At 33.7% G+C, this 19,969-nt stretch overlaps 1 protein-coding gene and 1 long non-coding RNA gene across 12 annotated transcripts in view; one reads left to right on the forward strand and one right to left on the reverse strand.

The window, feature by feature from the left end:
* LOC127837159 (uncharacterized) overlaps positions 1 to 19,969 on the reverse strand; it is a 915,490-nt gene that overhangs the window by 183,555 nt on the left and 711,966 nt on the right. The gene's annotated exons all lie outside the window — the stretch shown is intronic.
* LOC127837180 (uncharacterized) lies at positions 5,463 to 6,160 on the forward strand. Its single transcript, XR_008029164.1, has 2 exons — positions 5,463 to 5,534; positions 5,739 to 6,160. It is a non-coding gene; the product is annotated as an uncharacterized LOC127837180 (long non-coding RNA).

A 19,969-nucleotide genomic window follows, 5' to 3' on the forward strand; every position in this document is an offset into this window, starting at 1 on the left:
TCTATCTCCAACATTTTTTGCCGATAGCAACATGCTTTCTTCTTGCGGATTAAGTCTTTATAATACCTCTTACTTGTGCATAAACGTTCTCTGTTTATATCTGATTTACTTGAGTTAAAAATACGTAAAGCGTCATTGTACAAATGTTGTGCATTAATACATTCGTGATCAAACCAATCAGCATTCTTTACACCGCTATTTGCACGGAAACTAGGATTAGTTTTGTAAACACATGTTTGAGAGAATAACGGATCAGCAACACTGCGGATTGTTTCAGTAAATCTATTTAAAATGTCATTAGTTGACGCTCTACTTGAACAATCAATATTTTCTACAATAGAATTAAATACAGGTAACATACAAATAATACCTGAACGAAATTGGCTGCGTAACGCATCGTTCCACTTATATTTAACATCGGTGTAAGACTTATACTCAGACGATGCGTTATTACATAATAATGAAAACTGTAATGGGGCGTGATCACTAAATACGTTAAAATCATGCACGGTAAAATCTGAAATACTTGTAAAGCTGTATTCATTTGCCAATAAATAATCGATTACAGAAGTACCGTTAGTTGAATAAAAAGTTAGCTTACAGCTATTCCCAACTCTACCATTAACAATACGCATACATGTGGATTTACATAAATCTAGTAATTTTACTCCATGATTATTTAATGAACTATCTACTGAGGCCCTTACAGAGGCGTTGTCTGGGTGGTAATCTACATCATCATTAACAGTATTAATTCTATCATGTACAATATAATCACATTTATTACCAACTCTACTATTGAGATCGCCAGCAACAAAAACTTTACCAAATTCAGAATAATAAGAGATATCATTTTCTAAAATTTCAAATAAATCCACATTAAATGTGTTATATACTGGAGAGTCGTGTCCCCAGATATAAGTTGCACAAATATAAAAATCATCAGAGGTATGGAAAAATGTGTGGTCTAGTTTTAACCAAACAATTGTATCATAATGATTTTTTAAAATAACAACACCACCAGCTAATTCTTCTTTAATATATATTACAATGCCACCGCTATTTCTGCGAGATTTTCTATGCTGAAATTTTCTAAAAAAGTTTAAAGACAAGTAACCATTCAAATCAATATCACTAGTGCTATTCGTCCAAGATTCATACAAAAAACATATATCATGATCACTTAAAATATTTACAAAGGAAGGATTACTTTTCTTGCAATCTGTAAGACCATTTACATTCCAAGAAAGAATGTCAATTTCTCCCCCGTCGTGTCCCTAGTCGCGCACTGGTCGCCCGTCGACGTACAGGGTGTCATAAGCGATCCACGATCGCTTGCCTTTTGCCCTTTCCCCTTAAGCTCTGTGACAAGAATCGGACCATCGCAAACTAAATTTGCGCATGCGTATCGATGCAATGTGTGTGAGCAATAACAGAGGAGACTCGCATTTCATAAGATACGATCTTACACATGATACGAATTAAAACAAAATCGTTGATAAAAATATATAAGCGATCTGTACCGATTTGTAGTCGAAAAAATAACAGTTCCATGAAATTGGGCACCAGTGTTTATGCAGGTTGCATTTTATGTGAAACACAACCGATAATACAGTACGCACGTGGTTGTGTTTTACTTATTTATTTGGAAGCTGTTGTCAAACAATTTCTAGCACCACCACAATATTTCAAAAGATAAAATCACAATTTGAAGCTATGAATGTGCATGTGCAGCAGAAAAACTATTGCCTTTTGTCGGAAACATTATTAGAAAAAAATACTATCGCGCCGTCGTGTTTTGTTTCAGCCCAAACAGATAAGTGCATGTTAAACTTAATTTTCAACTCATTTAAATTATTAAAGACAAACAACATTATCAAAAACGTCTTTACTAGAACAATCATACACGGCGACTGTTGGTGATTTGAAATTGTGAAATTTCATAAATTACAAAATGTAGTTAAACCTATGTATTCAAGCTCGATTGCATCGACAGCATAAGGGTTTTTGAAACACCCTTAAGTCCGTTTCCTGGGACTAGAACCAGTACTTGGTGTCTATGTGGGAACTCCAAAGAACTCTCCCATAGTTCGGATAAAGCCCCTTACCTTCGGATCGCTCGACGGGCACCATATCCACTACGCCACGGCGACGTAAATTACATGAATTAGTATACAAGTACATGGAAACAGCCTATTTTCAAATGGTAGTTGTTTCTTGTGCAACGTTCTGTTTTCAGACTCATTTTTCTTGACTTTCAATACAATTTTGTTTTATTACAACAGTGTTTGGCATTTGCATCTACTATTGAATGGTGATAAATATTTGTACGTTCAATCCAGTTTTAAGCTTTGTAATTATTTGCATTCCCTTTGTTTTCCACCATGAAATTCTAAGTTATATACCGGTAGTTTAATATTGACGTACACACATTTTAAATTCTTCGGTTTTGCATGAGCCAGATAACCAGTACGGAAAATTGTGATCTTCTTTTAACGTAGTACATTTTATCTCGCAATTTATCTGTCCGTACTCGGTCAGAAAACAGTCAAATGGCGATTGCCTGTTTTTTCTGTCAGGACTATTTACAACTCTGAAGGCTTGATACAGTGCATTTTATTTCACAGACGGTGTGAAGTCTTCTTGAAAATACAGACGTTACAAAAAATGTTAATTGTTCATAAAATAATAAATATTATAGTTTAGGAATAAATGTATGCAGCACAAGATAAGTTATGCAGAAGTATAATTGTTTTTGTTTTGTTCATAAGTTTTAATTATGAAATGGTTGCTTGATGTTTAAACGCACAATTGAATTAAAAATAGTTAGTAGGTATATTGATATTATTTTAAAAAGAAAAACAAAATTGCTGCATTTTTTAATTTACAGACACAATTCACTCTTCGAAAAAGGCATTGTCAATAAAATATTAAAAATATATAAAGAATAATAACAAACTAAAATAATACCTCAGCAACATCGTAACTTAATACATCTAAAAGGACTTGAAACCTATTTCAACACCCACTTGTTTTAGTTCAAAGTAGTTCTGTCTGATCCATATTAGAACAAGTTTCATAAGCGATCGCTGTTAAGCTTGAGAGAAAATCGTTAAGTGTTCATGAGACAGCTATATTAAAAAAAGATGTGACTTTGATACGTTCGCATTTAATGTCCATCAACACTGCTATTAGTGGTTTAATTCAACTGTGTCGCAATGAAAGACTGTTGAATGTATCAGGGATGTCGCTAGTATTCCACCATTAACCCATTTATGCCTAGTGGACCCTTCGATCCTTCTAAATTGGATCAATTTATTTCCAAAATAAGGGATGTCTAGTATATTTATTTGTATATTTAGAATATTTCTTACAAACATTATTTTAAGCAAACAGCGCAGACCCTGAATAGACGCCGCATCATGCGGCGTCTCATCTGGGTCTGCGCTGTTTGCCAATGCCTTTTTTCTAGACGCTAGGCATAAATGGGTTAAGAGTGTAAGTGTGAGTGAACAAATGATGAACTCTCTCAACATATCCTGTCCCATGCCTCTAGTGTGAAATTTAACCCTAAAGATGTTGATTATTACACTGCATCATTTCACCTGATTTATTTTATATTAAGATTTCACGAAAGATTACACTTAACCGTATCTATAATCAATAAATTAATTGTAATAAAATACTTGGAAAGGTCACTGGTGAGTGTAAATACTATGTATCATAATTTTCTATTGTAATGAATTGGATTGCTTATTTATAATTTATATATATTATTTTTGTATAACAATAAATCATTGAATAATTATTTTTATTTTAATATGTTATATTAATCTTTTACTGTCATTAATTCATGCCATTAATTCCCATCTCTTCAATCAAGTCTGAATACCACACCCACTGAGTTATTATATATACATGCTACGTCTATCTTGAGAAGATGGATGTGTTGCCTTTTTCATGAATAAAATATATCTATATGAGTCGTGTTCTGTGAAAACGGGGTTAAATGAATGTGCGAGAAGTGTTGTCCAGATTAGTCTGTGCAGTCCGCGCTGTCTTATCAGGGACGACGCTTTCCGCTTTTAATGTATTTTTCGTAAACAGAAAGTCTCTTCTTTGCAACAACCCAGTTAATGCGGAAAGAGTCGTCCCTGATTGACATTGAACGACACTTTACGCACATGCATTAAACACCCTTTTCACAGAACACGACTCATATCAATCACACCCTGCTTCATGTAGTACGGAAATAAAGGTATGTATAGGCTTAGGATAAATTTTCAAATAGTTCTAAAGGAGAAACCTCTAAATTTTACAAATTTCTTATAGTCACAGACAGATGCATATTGACCTTTGTTAACAGGTCAATGTTTTCAACTAATTAAAACAGTACTAGAAAGTGTTATGAAAAGCTTCTTCGAGGTTAATTCGAGTATAAATCATTACATAGATTTATGAATGTATGACAACATGCGGCTTCTAGAGTGTTATGTCATGGTCAATGTAATGTGTACATATGTAACAAAAACAATGACGAGAATAGTGGGAAAAAACAGCACAATTGTGTACTGCGATTACTTGCTTAAAACGACGCATGCCTGTCGGAAGATGTGTAGTGCGATGCAAGCTAAAAGTAACCTTTGCAATTTATATAAAGTAACGAAAGGCATTTGACAAAATATGTTTATTAGATTTATACTTCATATTTTTGCATAATATGAAATGGTTTTGAAAACAGTGTTTTGAGTTAACACTTTACATCAGAACAACGTATATATACATACATTTTCTGAGACAATCCAATTAACATCTCGCCGAGAAAACGATCGATCCGACTACTTAATCACGTGACCAAACGGTTGGACAATCTCGACATGTAAACACCAAAGTGGTTGTTATGCTCATTAACATGTGTATAACTCTCATATATATGAAGGCTATGACTTTGATGAAGCACACTAATATACTCTAATATATATATATATATATATATATATATATATATATATATGAGAGTATATTATTGTGCTTCATCAAAGTCGTAGGCCCAAAAAGGGTTTTCATAGGCAATATTTCTTTTGCAAAATAGAGGAAACAGTTTGCTTTTAGTGTTCTTCACAAGACAAATGGCAACACATTATAAACAAGATCGCAAAGACAGGGTTCGCCAAAACCGTCGGTCCGCCGGTCCTGACCGGCAAATTTTTCTAAGGACCGACAAGTGATATAAGATAATCGGTCCGACTGACCGACACAATCGGATGAAAAATGGTTTCAAAAAGATCACTCAAAGTGTATAATATGCTATTGGATTAATAGAAGGTAAATGCTTTTTGTTCAACTTCTGTCAAAATCCTTTTTTTCTTACCTTCATTTTGAATTTTAAAGTTGGATTAGAATTGACTATCACATGCGAGTTGAAAATCAACGGTCTTTGTTAAAAAAGCAACCGAGTGCGTCCGCCATTTTATTTGTTCCATTTAATTTCTCCACAACAAAAACCGCATGAAAACTTGTTTCAACAGGCATTTGTGAGCACTTCTGTTAAATAGTTTCATTATTATATTGTTTTGGGAAGGATATATTTTAATTTACACACCAACAATTTCTGAAATCAAAATTAGATTTTTCTACCGATGTACTTTATTTCGGATATTTTAAAATTCGGACATAGGGATATTTATGTTTTGATTTGTTGTTGATAGTTTGTAGCAATATGTTTTGTGTTATTTCAGACAACAAGAATGGATGGTGGTAATTATCATGGGCCTTTCTATCAAGAAATAGGTGTGTAAGACATTCATTTAATTGAACCTGGAAATCAACCACCTCAGCTAAGAGAAAATATTTTAACAATAGGTGTTGTTTTAGAACTTGTGAAATCGGCTAATAAACAGAAATTGAAGTCATCCAAAGTAGTGTGAATGGGTGTGTGCAATTAAGTCAAACTTGATTGGATGTCACCCGCACATTTCAAGAACACGGATTTGTAGAGCTGTGCAGGCTAAAAAACAGTTTGACAAAAAGAAGTCTAAAAAGAATACCTTTGGTTTATATGTGGCTTATTAATAATATAATAATTGTTTAATTATTTCGATTTTGGACATGTTTTTATTGTATTTTAATGTGATCAAAACCAATAAACATCAAAAAGGTACTCTCTTTTGTTGTGTTTTGCTGTTATAGTTTAGTCGGACAGTGGGACTGACAGAAACTGATTCGGACTGACAAAAATTTCAAGTCTGTCAGTCCGAATGACTGACAGATTTTTCAAGTTTTGGGGAACCCTGCAAAGATCATCAAACATATTGAAATCCTTATTATCAGAATAAATTTTCTTCACAAGAAATAAAACAGTGTATTTTTACGTAAATGTTTTTTAGTTTTTGGAAATTGCATGTTAGTCGTAAAGAACTGCAAAACTGGAGTTACCAATTTAAATAAATTGTGTGTTATTGACACTAAGATGCCATCTTCAAGTTATTTAATTCTCAAATTTCTATTTAGCCGTCATGCTGGTGTGATAACCTTACACTTATTACATGCAAGTCAGAATCGTAAGTAAAAAAGGCAACTCAGTAAACCATTTCCCACCCAGAAGCAAAATAAAAATGGCTATGTGCAAACAGCATAAAACCAGAACATCCTTCGAGTAACTCGAAGTCTGTTCAGGTTTAATGCTGTTTGCTGGTCATCAGTTCCTAAGGGTTGAAAATGAAGTTTTTGAAACTTGAATTTATTAAGAAAGGTAATATATTAAAAGAACCTTCTAAGGGACTTAAGATGCGTCAACATACGTAAAGGGTTAACCATTTCACACTTCATGAATCCTCATAACCACACTTACCGAATGTATCTTCAGGGCTTTATGTTTACTCGAGATTACGCAATAAGTGTGTGATCTTAGATGTTTATTTGGTCAGTTTCAAGATTTCATAAGCCAACAATATTCGTGAGACAATCATAATTAAAGCAAACTAATTGAAAATACTTTAGATAATACATATTTGAGAATAATCAAGAAGTTAAACTGACTATTAAGAGATATGCTCTTAAGATTAAACTTGTTTCGAACGAATATACAGCGGAGGGCAACGGCTCGCAAATTAAATTGTCGTTTAATTGACAATTAAAATTTTCCGTTTGAAACACGAGAAGCGACTAAGATGTGTCACTGAACTTGTAAGTGTTATTGACTGTCAATTATTAATGTTTTGACAAATTAATTCTGAATATATTTTATACAGGTCATTAAATCTGTCTAGGGGACGGGAAAGCGCACAATAAGAAATACCTAAACTGAATTTCGATCTCCTCGGGAGTCGGGCGTGTTCTTTATTTCGCAGATGTTAAGAATGTTGTCAAGAGCACATCAGGAAAATTGTACGAGGTTTTAAGGTATGAACACTGCACAAGAATCGTGTCTGTTTCTTCAATATATTATAGTGAGGAAAATGTTATTTCTAGTGATTGTCCGGTAATATGATATTCTTTAATATTAACCAGATTTCTTATGTTTAGGATCATATGTGTTCTATTTATATTGTGTTAATTCGCGTTTATATGTTACAAGAACAAAGTGCACTGACCTTTGTGGACATCCTTTTCCATCTTCCACATTTTAATCTAAGTCAATTTGTTTTACAGCATACCATACAAACTTTAAAGCTTGGAGAGGAGAGGATTCTTGTAATTTATTACATTGTCTGATTTCTGTATAACTTTTAAATTGTGTGATTTATGTAATTGAACTTGTTTTATAATGTTGTCATTATGGAAAAGTTATTCCATCCTTTAGACGATTTAATAAATCCATATAGAGGAAGATAGAGACTTTATTTATTACCTGTTGCCTTAAAAATCAATAGGCCTCTTTCCTTTCTCCTCGTTACTAACATGGCAATAACGTTAGCATAGGTCAAAGCGTTCGATAAACACTGCTTTTAAACCAAACACTATGACCTTGACATTTAACCAGGTGGCGTTAACAGTTATCTGACATATTACACCTTGAGACTATTTCAGACAAACGGGCAGACAGAAACATGGATGAATAAACGATGAGTAGAACTAAAGCCTCTAGTAAAAACAAAAACGCAAGACCGAAATATAAATACATTTTACAAAAGGCGGTGTAATATTGGTTGATTTCTCGATAGACAAATTGAGTATCCGAACAGTGGTTTTATGGGAAATAAAAAGGACTGCATCTGAATAACATGTCACTTAAAGTAGACCTTAAGATATCCAGAGAAATACGTTATAATACTCTATATTGGAAGAAATTTAATGATCGGTATGTTTTATTAACTGTTCTGTTTTATCAATATACATTTATGATGAAATCATGTTAAGATATTGATATCTTATTCGTATGACACTCTATTTAATTGTCTATGAAATTTAGTTATGATTTAAGCCCCTAGTTTAAATTTGAAACAAATGCGGATGAGATCCAACTTTTTGTATGGTTACACGCATATTGTAAATCGAGGATAACTTCGTTAGTAACTCTTAAATGGTCAAATTAATTTATGCAGTGCCAAACTAGAAGCCCTAATAATCGTTGAATGATAAGATCACTCATTCTTAATATGCTAATTAGGTAAATGAATAATAGCAATTGTCTTAGTTACCAAGTAAGAATTGGTAACAGAGTGTTCTTCTTTCAACTGTCTTCTGTTTGAGCCGTAAAAGGCAAGATCTCATTACCAATCTGCAGCCGATTGTATAAACAATTTAACCACAAGGTAACCGCAAGATCGCAGTAACCGCTGTGGTTACCGCGTCTCGGCGGTTTGTATAAAAAAACGACGTTGCCAGTAACCGCTCTATTACCGCGGTGATTTGTAACCCACCTCTATAAGCTGGTTAGACGCTGGAACAAGTCCACCTTACCACACGGACTACTGACCAACATGGCGGACGTACTTTATTTTAGACACAGACGACAGCGACGATTTCGACGAATTGACTTGCAAACAAATGGACTTAATGACGACGAACTGCGCCGAAGGTATAGGTTTTCTGCCCAGAGCTTAGACAGACTTGTCGACCTCTTGGACCCTATTTGACGACTACTTACGCGACGAAACAGGTCTTTGTCAACGCGACAGCAGTTACTAATAACTCTACGATTCTTGGCTAAGGCCGTACTGGGACTTGTCTTCAGGTTATCGGTGACACCTTCGGCGTTGACATAGCTACTGTTTCTCGGGTTGTTACCGCTGTCGTTGACGCTATTTTCGGACTGAAGGACCGTTTCATTAAATTTCCAACCAGCGACGAAGACCGACGTCGAGCGACTAATGACTTCTTCCGGGTTCGGGGATTTCTTTCCGTCATTGGTTGTATAGACGGAACCCACATCCGTCTTCTATCACACAGGCAGCCAGACGAAGCAGCGTACGTCAACAGAAAACATTTCCATTCGCTTAACGTACAGGCAACTTGTGACAGAAACGGTAAACCTTTTTATATCATTGATATCCAGGAAAACTGAACTTATTTTTATCTCCATGGAATCTTATCCAAAACACGAACTGGCGTAGGCTAGTTCATCTTTCATTATTTTAATGATGTTCACAATGCAAGTATTTCGTCTTAAAATATTTAACAAAACAGCATAAAACGAAATAATCGCATCATTTGTCAATATCAACTGATCAATACGTTATTAGCTTTAAACATAAATGATTGCTGTCCATGTGCACATCCAAGTTTATTTCATTCCGTTTCCTTTCCTATAAAAATGTGACCGCATCTGCGACTTAACATGTGAAAACTGGCTAAATCTACTCAGTTTTCTCTGAATGCGTGTACATGTACACACAGTTGTGTAAATAGTAATTTTGGACATTGAGGTTCCCTAAGGGGTACCTACTGCAAAAGGTTTAATATAGCAATAATTATGTAAAATGTTTAAATATTGAAAGCCGCGGTAACTTAATAGTTTCATAGTTTAGTATCATTGTAGGTAGATGTATACAATATGTTTTGAATTGCAAATTTTTATAAAGTATTGTAAGTATTCCTACTTAAAAATTGAATTATAATTCATTTGATGTATGAAAAATGATAATATTAAAAGTAGGAGAAAAATAACTTCATAAAAAATGTAATTATAACTTTGTGTGTCTTTGAGCAACATAAATATAGAATTTTCCCAAGACAAAGAAAGTTTACATTTTATATGTGTTATCTCTGTAAAATTTTAGCCCATTATATATCCTATCTGTTTTACAAAGCATTATGATAATGAGAAATATTACATCATAAATGAACACAGATTACTATTGGTCACATAGAAGTGCATGTTAAGCAATATTATCATTGAGTTTTGTATGTTTTCAACAGAGAAAGATAAAATTAGATCTAATTATCTGTTTTCTGAGAGAATTCTAACATTTTAAGACTACTGCAAAGCTGTCTGACATAAAAACCATTTACTATTAGATTTCTTATTAGTTTCTCTTATTTAACTCAAATGACAGTACTATGTGAAGTAAGAATAAGTCATCAATTTGGGAATAATTGTGTTTTTTCAACAGTGCAAAATTATAAGTAAAATAGATACTTGCATATATAGTAGAATAATTAAAAGGGATTTTACTACAGAACTTGATTGTTTATTGATTTTATTGTTAAAACCTCATAAAATGAAAATGTGTCCTTTCGGCGCATGAGCACAGTTTAAAAATACATTTAAAAGGATAAAACTACAATCAATCTAAATGAAAAAACTATGTAAAATTGCTTATTAAGCATGAAGTATACATAAAATATTACAATAATAACATTTAATATTACATTTCTTATTATTTTCTCTTATTTAACTAAAGATAAATATCCATTGTATATGATGCAGTAATTGTAGCACATCCATGTATTTTAACAATAGAATGTCATTTTAATGTTCAAAAATCATAATAACATATTTATAAATAACACACCAAATAAATTATACGTGTTATCATTATAAATTTTTTAAATATTAATTATTATGTAATTTGTGTTATCTGTCAACATAATTTATCAAAGAACATTGTAATACTCAATCTACTAATTAAGATTTTAGCTAAAATTAAAATTCACATTAAATTCCTTAGCATTAGATACAAAACAACAACCCTGAGATTCCTAGTTCAATGTATCGATAAATTAATTTTTATACACAAATTAAAATACTAAGCTAATTTTTTTAAATCCATTTTCAAGAGGGAATTTTACAAGCATGAATGCCTGCTGGCCAGGAAGCTGCCATGATGCCCACGTTTTCGGAATGTCCAACGTTGGCAGACATTTAGAAGAAAATCATCAAGGTAAATGCATAAAAATTGTATTACCTCATATAATGTTGAAAATTATTTATTTATTTAACAGGTAGAGTTTTACTAGTATGTTCATGTTGTGACTTCCATAGACTCCTAGTATTTTATAATAAAGTAAAGATAGACTGTGATGTAGTAATGTACTTAATCCTAAAATACATTATACCTTACAGTTATACTATGTTATATCCTTAAAAATTAAATAAATTATTTAATAAACATGTATGTGTTTTGATATGTGTGATTTGCTATATATCTATCTTACATGCAGATCCTGGACGTGGTTGGCTGTTGGGAGACAGTGGCTATCCCTGTCGACCATTCCTAATGACACCCATATTGCATCCAAGTAAGATCGGTTTTTGTGTTTTTAAATATCATAATTTGTTACAACTAGTTTATGAAAGAAATTCAGTTCTGTGTTGGTATAATGAGCAAAATCATCGAGGTACAAATGCTTTTATAATTATATCACTAATATGAATTATTTATTAAAAACTCATTATGATATACAAAATAATTGATTATAAATTGTTAAATGCACTAAAAACGACAATTATACTAATATGCTGATAAAAAAACAAAAAGGTTAAATGAAAATAATAATAAAATGAATAATTATTATGAGCATAACTATAATTATCATTATTGTTACCATTATCGCAGGAAATGAAGCCGAGGAACGGTACAACCAAGCACACATAAGCATGCGAAACATTATAAAGAGGTGCTTTGGTGTATGGAAGAGGACCTCCCATATATTGCATGTGGAGGTAAATTTAATGTTTGATTTAATAATAATAAATTGAATAATAAACTTTAATAATTGAATGAATAAGGTCTTTTGTCAACACCAAAGGCAGTTAAAATTTACCAATATTCATTAAATTAAATAAATGTTTCATGCAGGAAGCTTAAAAATTACCTTAATGAAGATTGATACTTAATAACTGGTATTTCATTTTATAATAAACATCCTTGTTTGGATAAGTATGCTTAATTTAATTTTCATGAATGCATACTAAAAGGGACTTGTTCACAGTTTATAAAAAAAATGAATTTTTCAACTTTTTGTCACAGATTTAAGAAATAAATGAAATTTTTATGTCAGTGTGAGAAATAACACTAATGCCGCCCACTTATACTTATTCGATTCCTTTGTTATCGTTATATATTGCAACAATAGGTGGCTGGTTATATAAAGAATAAAATAAATGGCAACCCATGTGAAGACACATTATGTGAACAAGTCCCTTTAATTCATTACTGCTAACATTGCCAATCTGAAAATAATGACCAACATATATGCCGTGTTCTGATAAAACTGGGCATAATGCATGTGCTCAAAGTGTCGTCAGATTAGCCTGTGCAGTCTGCACAGGCTAATCAGGGACAACACTTTCCGCTTAAACTGGTTTTTTACTAAGAAGAGATATCATTTAAACGAAAAATTGTCGTCCCTGATTAGCCTGTGCAGACTGCACAGGCTAATCTGGGATGACACTTTTAGCACATGCATTATGCCCAGTTTTCTCAGAACACGACACATATTATGTGAATGTTGCAGTTAGGATTTTATTTATTTATTAATTATTATTAGAAGTATTTCATTTTCAGATTCGAATGAAGCCTGTAAAGGTGACGCGGATAGTGTTGGCGTTCGCTGTGTTGCACAACATGAGACGGATGTGGAGGGAACCGAACCCGGATGTTCAAGACGACCTTGACAAACAACCAGACGCACAGTACTTTGACGGACCAATGGACGGACGTGGTGATAGGAATAGACTTATTGAACAGTATTTTGTATGATGTTTAAGTGTTTTTTCCGCTATGTTTTTCATGTTGAATGTAACAGTACTACATTGATAATAATTTCATTCGTCTTGTTATCTCCCTGCAACCCGAAGGCGGAGGGATATAGTTTTAGCGTTGTTCGTCTGTCTGTCTGTCATAAACTTGTCAGGCGTGTGTGAATATCATGAACAAGAACCATAACCCTTAACTTTCTAAAATAAAGAGTTATTGCCCTTTGTTGTTTATATGGTGTAATGTTTTAGGGCTATATCTATACGATAAAAGATTTTTTCATAAAAAAAGACATGAGTGTATAGATATCAGTGAGGAGAATTGCAATGCAATGTTATTGCAATTATTTTCACTGATATCTATAGCCCTGCACTGTGTTACTTAACAGTTACTGCCCTGTTCTTTATTTGGCGCGTATCGGCGGGTGATATCAATTCAAGGAATTTGCTTGTTTCATTTATGAAATTTATCTTAAATATTAATAATTGTAATTCTGATTTCTTTTTTAAAATATCACAGGAAATTTGCTGTTCTTGTTTACATTGTATGGTCATTTTTCCTCTGTGTTTATTAATTTAATAAAGTAATAGTGCAATGTATGTGTACTTCAAGCTTTCGATTATATATAAACAGTAACATCTTTGTATAGGAAAATGAAATATTAATTGCAATTAAAACGGTGAAAATGCATGAACATATGAAGTAAAATAAATTATAATTGTATTAACTGTTGTTGTTATTAACAAATCAAATTATCAAACATAAAGATTTAACAGTAAAATAACATTAACAAGAATAATAAATGTTTTCATTGTTTTTCAAGGCGTTCTATCAATAACTCGGGAAGTCGTGCAACTTTTCGGTAACACGCTGCCCCCTCCCGACTCATCTCTGCCTGGCTTTCCAGGGCCTCTAACTGGGCATCTTTGAGAGTCCTTAAAGATCAATGTTCAAAAGTATGTCACAAAGTACAAGTACATAATTGATCTTACATTTAAATGAACATTTTAATGAATTGAAGCTTTAACAAAAATACATAATAATATCAAGCATTTACATTCCATGAACTTGCCAATAAAAAGAACAAAATTCATCAAAAAGAATACTCATGCTTTATCAATAGTTATTGTTCTCATGTTTACATATCCCATTATTACCTCTTCCTGCAACTGTCACTGGGTTGAGGGTGAGGTTGATGGAACAGATGTTGCTAGAATGGAACAACAAATATCCAAATATGTTTAATAATTTTAAGTTATTTAACATAATAAAACAGGAAAACAAAAGAAAATGTGGTGGTGGTGGAAGTAGTAGTAGTAATAGTAGTAGTTACATAAGTATGAGTAGTAGAAGTAGAAGTAGTAGACATATCAGTCATAGTAGTAGTAGTAGTAGCACTAGAAGTAGCTGTAGAAGTAGTCGTAGTAGTAGTAGTAGCACTAGAAGAAGCAGTAGTAGTATTAGTTGCACTAGAAGTAGCTGTAGAAGTAGTATTAGGCCTACCACAAGCAGTAGCATAGTACCGGTAGTTTTAGGGGTAGTGGTAGCACTAGCACTTGTACTATTAGTGGTACTGTAAAAAGTATTTGTAATTGTTGCATTACATTAATTTTTATGATATATATATATATTGAGTTTTCCTTGCTTCTCGGGCATCTCGGCGTATCTGGAAATTTAATTAAACAAATCTTTATCTTAAACAAAAAATAAGGGAAATAGTTTTCCCTCATTGGACCCCTACACATTGCTCTTTACGGAATCGCTCATTTATAACACGGGTAAGTTTTGTGAACACTACAATACACATATTCATTTATCTAGCATGTTACTGCTTAAAACCGCATTGACAAACAAATTTTTACATCAAACGTATAAGTGGCGAATATTTGTGCATCTTCGATATAACTAAATGGAAAGAAACAGCTTTTTTTAAATGTACACAATGCACATTTCAAAAGCATAGTCATTGAGTTCACCCAAACAGTTTTGGAACAGTCGCTGTGTGAAGTCAACGTCATTTAGTCTGTGGATGTCAAAGTAGAGAGTCGTATTTCGGTGCCTGTGTGTTAAAGCATGGAGTTTTAAAGTGTCTGTACTTACTGTCTTGAAAGGTTTCCGCCACCGAAGGGATCCGGTATGTCCATGGCGGTTAATAACTCCATTATGGGCAGGCCCAGGAACCTCGGCGATGGAGGAGTAACCGCTACAACGATTTGGATTTAATTAATGCGTGAATGTGTTAGGAGTATAACTGAAATTGTTTCGAAAATGATTGGAAAGGATCTAATGTATCACTGACAATGGATAATTAATAACACAAGGTAAGAGAAGAAATCGTTTGGAGTATACGATTTTTTTTTATAATAGTATTGATTATCTTTGGGTAGCTATGGTAAAAATATGAAGATGAAATACATAGGCGCTCGATGTCAATGTTTATATTTATTTTATTTTTTTATTATTATTATTTTGTTTTTAGTTACCCGTAGTTTATTATAATGCAAACACATACTAAATCAATAAAAATCTTCCGACAAAACGTCTGCTTCAAAAAAAGTTCGACTATGTACACAATGCACATTTCAAAAGCATAGTCATTGAGTTCGCCCAAACAGTTTTGGAACAGTCGCTGTGTTTAGTCAACGTCATTTAGTCTGTGGATGTCGAAGTAGACAGTCGTATTTCGGTGCCTGTGTGTTAAAGCATGGAGTTTTAAAGTGTCTGTACTTACTGTCTTGAAAGGTTTCCGCCACACCGAAAGGATCCGGGATGTCCATGGCGGTTAATAACTCCATTATGGGCAGGCCCAGGAAACAGGGAAGGCAGGCAGTTAAAACGGAAGTGCATCATTATGCATAATTAAATCGCTGCCATCCCGCTCACTTATTGAAATCCGCGCGCAGGCCGGAAAAGTCGATCTTTAAATATCAATAACACTACAGTCTACAGTCATGTACATGCGTGTATGCCTATAGCCTATAGAGACCTCCACAGACGATGTGATAAATTCCTGTAACTATTGTTTCACTCACTTAATGGGGTAATCAACAAAATATGTTGTAAATTGCATACACATGAATCATTCCTACCAATTGTTTAACTGGATTTGGTCTGCCTGGTTTCCAGAAAAAAAATCACCGATTCAAAAATCAAATCTGACGCCCGTAGTGTTTGTTGACTGTTATTGATATTTAAAGATCGAGGTTCCCGGCCTGCGCGCAGATTTCAAGAAGCGAACGGGGTGACAGCGATTTAATTATGCATAATGATGCACTTCCGTTGCTTCAGAAAATGGTGAGTGATTTACCTTGTCAATTTCTATGTACATAGTCGAACTTTTTTTTTAAGCAGACGTTTTGTCGGAAGATTTTTATTGATTTAGTATGTGTTTGCATTATAATAAACTACGGGTAACTAAAAACAAAATAATAATAATACAAAAAAAAAAATAAACATTACATCGAGCGCCTATGATGAAATATCTGGAATATCTTTCATTTGTATTACTTAGTTGCAATAATTCAACTCTCAGCTTTATAACCCAATGGTTAGCTGATAGCCGCCATCGCAAAAATTATCAAAGGCTCTGGGCGGCAGTCCGTTTATATGGACTAAACTGCACCCATGTTTATGAAGGGGTGCATATGGACTGCTAGAGCCGCCATAGCAAAACTTATCAAAAGCTCTGGCATTCCGTTTATATGGACTATTTTATTTCAATAATCTTTAAACAATATTATACAAACCGATGACGGTATCTGCATCGTCCACTACGCCATGAAACGATGCCGAGTGGGCAAACAGACTTGCCACCGCCTGCGAGGTCTGCGACATTTCAGTCAATGGCGGTCCTCCCCCCGTAGCGGCAGCATGGTTTCGCTCCCTTGAAACGTCGGCTTTAGCGTTTTTGGTCTAAAATAAATATAACATAAATGGATAGATTTCATTTCGTCTTTTGACACTCTTCGATATTCTGCTATTACTAGGTGAATTAGAAATCTATGAATTGTAGTTTTGCGCCACCCGAGTGTGAGATGTTAACTCAAATGAAAAAAAACGTGTCGTTACTACGGCAGTCGAGGGTTCGAGCCCACCACCGGTCAAAATATCCCTCAGTGCTCGGCACTGCTCGCTAAATTTTGTCGTACGTTAAATCAATTTCCCTCGTATAATTGGAAATGGTGTATATTTTATGTAAATTTCTAATAAAAGACATACTAATTCTATATTTACCATGTTCCTTCACTTTTCCTTGATTTGTTGTAGTGTCCTCGGTCCGTTTCCGCATGCGTTTACACCAGCTAAAAGTTCGTCCCAGATCTCACGGACTCGAGCAACCATGCCCGGACCGCCCGAGCCATGATTCATTCTAAGCTTGTGAATATTCAATTTCATGTAATCTGTCATTACATCGATTTCGCGCTCGTTTAAACTGGAACGCTAACGCCGACGCTGGGGTGAGTAGGATAGCTCCACTATATATATTTCATATTTAATAGCCGAGCTGAAACTAAAATCAAAATTATGAAAAGTTTTCCTATTAAAAAAATCCAAAGATTCTCGAATACATACCTAGCTAAAAGATACTTATAGACCATCTGGTCGACCACTGGATGCATATATTTTCAGACTCTATTCATGGCGTAATAATCCAATATAATCACTATTTCTATGTTCAAAAGCAAAATATGGCCTTTCTTAACGATAAATGTGTTTAAGAATTTCATCAATACAAACGTTTGCCATTTTAAGGAAGAACATGTATACAATGAATTTGTGTAAATCAAGTACAGCAATATGCCTGCATTGGGCACTTTTCATGTTCCATTACTAAGGACCAATCAACAAGTAAGCCTAAATTCCACTCCCTGAGCGATTATGAGACAGTAGCTCGTGAGCAGAGTTGACTTAAATTTGGCACAGTATAACGAATGGCCAGACTGGATTTCCTGTCAAGACTTGTATGTCATGCGTATTAAATAACAGCGTATATGGGGATTATCATACGCCCAAGGGATTCCAACAGTTTGTAAAATAGACGTACAACTGAAATTTGCGGGCTTAATTTAAGACCGGACATCCATTAACGGAAGCCCTGACCAACTGTGTAAAATTTCAATTGATTGATACAAACATACCAAAATTAATTTCAAATATTTACAGATAGACTTATATAACAATCTTTTTATTAATACTATAATAAGCAATTAGATTTCAGGCAGCTTATCCACAAATAGCACATTCCGCGCCGCAAAATTCAATGATTTCTTATACTGTGCCAGTTACGTCATTGACATTGTGAAAATGAAAGTTCAGTTTCTTTGTGTAGCGTATTTTGATCTTTTGGCAACTTGTTTACACTTTCTTTCGGCATGGCAGGAATTAAGGCACCGGATTACTATTTCCGAAAAACCTAACTCGACCGACGTTCGACTTCACAAGTTTGCAAATTCAAGCCGACGAGTGGATTTGCCAAGGCCTGCATTACAAACATTTAATAATAGTTTTATTCTATATTATTGTTCTTTAATCTATTAAACAAATTCTTTGTCACATTATAATAACAAATCCAGATTCAGTTATTTACTTACATATTAAAATTAAACATTCAACTGATTATGAAAGTCATGACACATGACCAGTGACCGACTTTCTGAAAACAAATTTGTTTAAACTGCCTTTTCTAGATTCTATTGGGACAACAATGAAGAAGTGGTTGCAGTTTTTCAGTAAAATAATTATGCATCAAATGTCATGGATTGCGTTTTCGTCATGGATGGATCTAAATAGTGTTATTTCAGTCTGACTGACAGTCAACGTAAATTTGCTCACAAACCGTGTCTTATAAATTCCGCAAACTACTCATTAACTGATGAAAATTCCCGGGAATTTTTCTTTGTATCACATATACTATGCGGAACTTAAACGCGATTTAAACATTATGTAGCAATTTGAAAAAAACACCTCTTCAATATGTGTTTGTACCACACAGTTCGATACACAGTGCCATCAATGTGATGCTTAAAGTTATGCTTATTGCCAAAACATTCTTGACCCATGGGTACCAAAGTTCCCTATTTATTGCCTTTGTTGGGTAATTATTTAAACTTTAATGAAATAAGTCATGATGGATTAACTTTGACAATCATACAATTATGATTCTAAATGACATTTTTCAATTTAATCCTTTCCCACTCAAAAGTAAAGTGAAAATGGCTATGTGCAAACAGCATAAAACCAAACAGCCTGTGAGTAACTTGCAGTCTGTTCAGGTTTTATGCTGTTTGCTGCTCATCAGTATCTAAGGGTTGGAAATGAAGCCTTTAAAACTTATATTTTGTAAGAAAGGTCTTAAATTAAATTAAACTTTCTTATTGACCGCAAATGCGTCAAAATATGTATCTAAGTGGTAAAGGGTTAAAAAATCACAGTTACATGTACGTTATTAAAAGAGTATATGTTGCGATCCGCAGCGATCGTTAAACATATTTTAACACACTAATATGGGAAGTTGGTATAAGCCACCAATCTTGGAATAAACTGTTTTTTTTTCAGTAATTCATTACACATCGCCAGCCTCGTTCTCAATTTGATTTATAAAGGGAGGCAACTCCTGCAGAACTCGATATCAGGAATGTGAAAAGGGTCTATTGGAGAATTACATGTAAAAAGGAATACAAGCAATCGTTATGACTAGTCGTTCGATTTTTTTAATATTGTGTTTCTGATCAGAATTGTACCGGGTACACATGAACAAAAAATATTACGGTGGTTTAAAAAGACATAGTAAATAACTAGAGCACCGCCTTGCGGATGCAGACCGCTCA

This window comes from Dreissena polymorpha, chromosome 7, assembly GCF_020536995.1.
Source record: "Dreissena polymorpha isolate Duluth1 chromosome 7, UMN_Dpol_1.0, whole genome shotgun sequence".
Taxonomy (NCBI): domain Eukaryota; kingdom Metazoa; phylum Mollusca; class Bivalvia; order Myida; family Dreissenidae; genus Dreissena; species Dreissena polymorpha.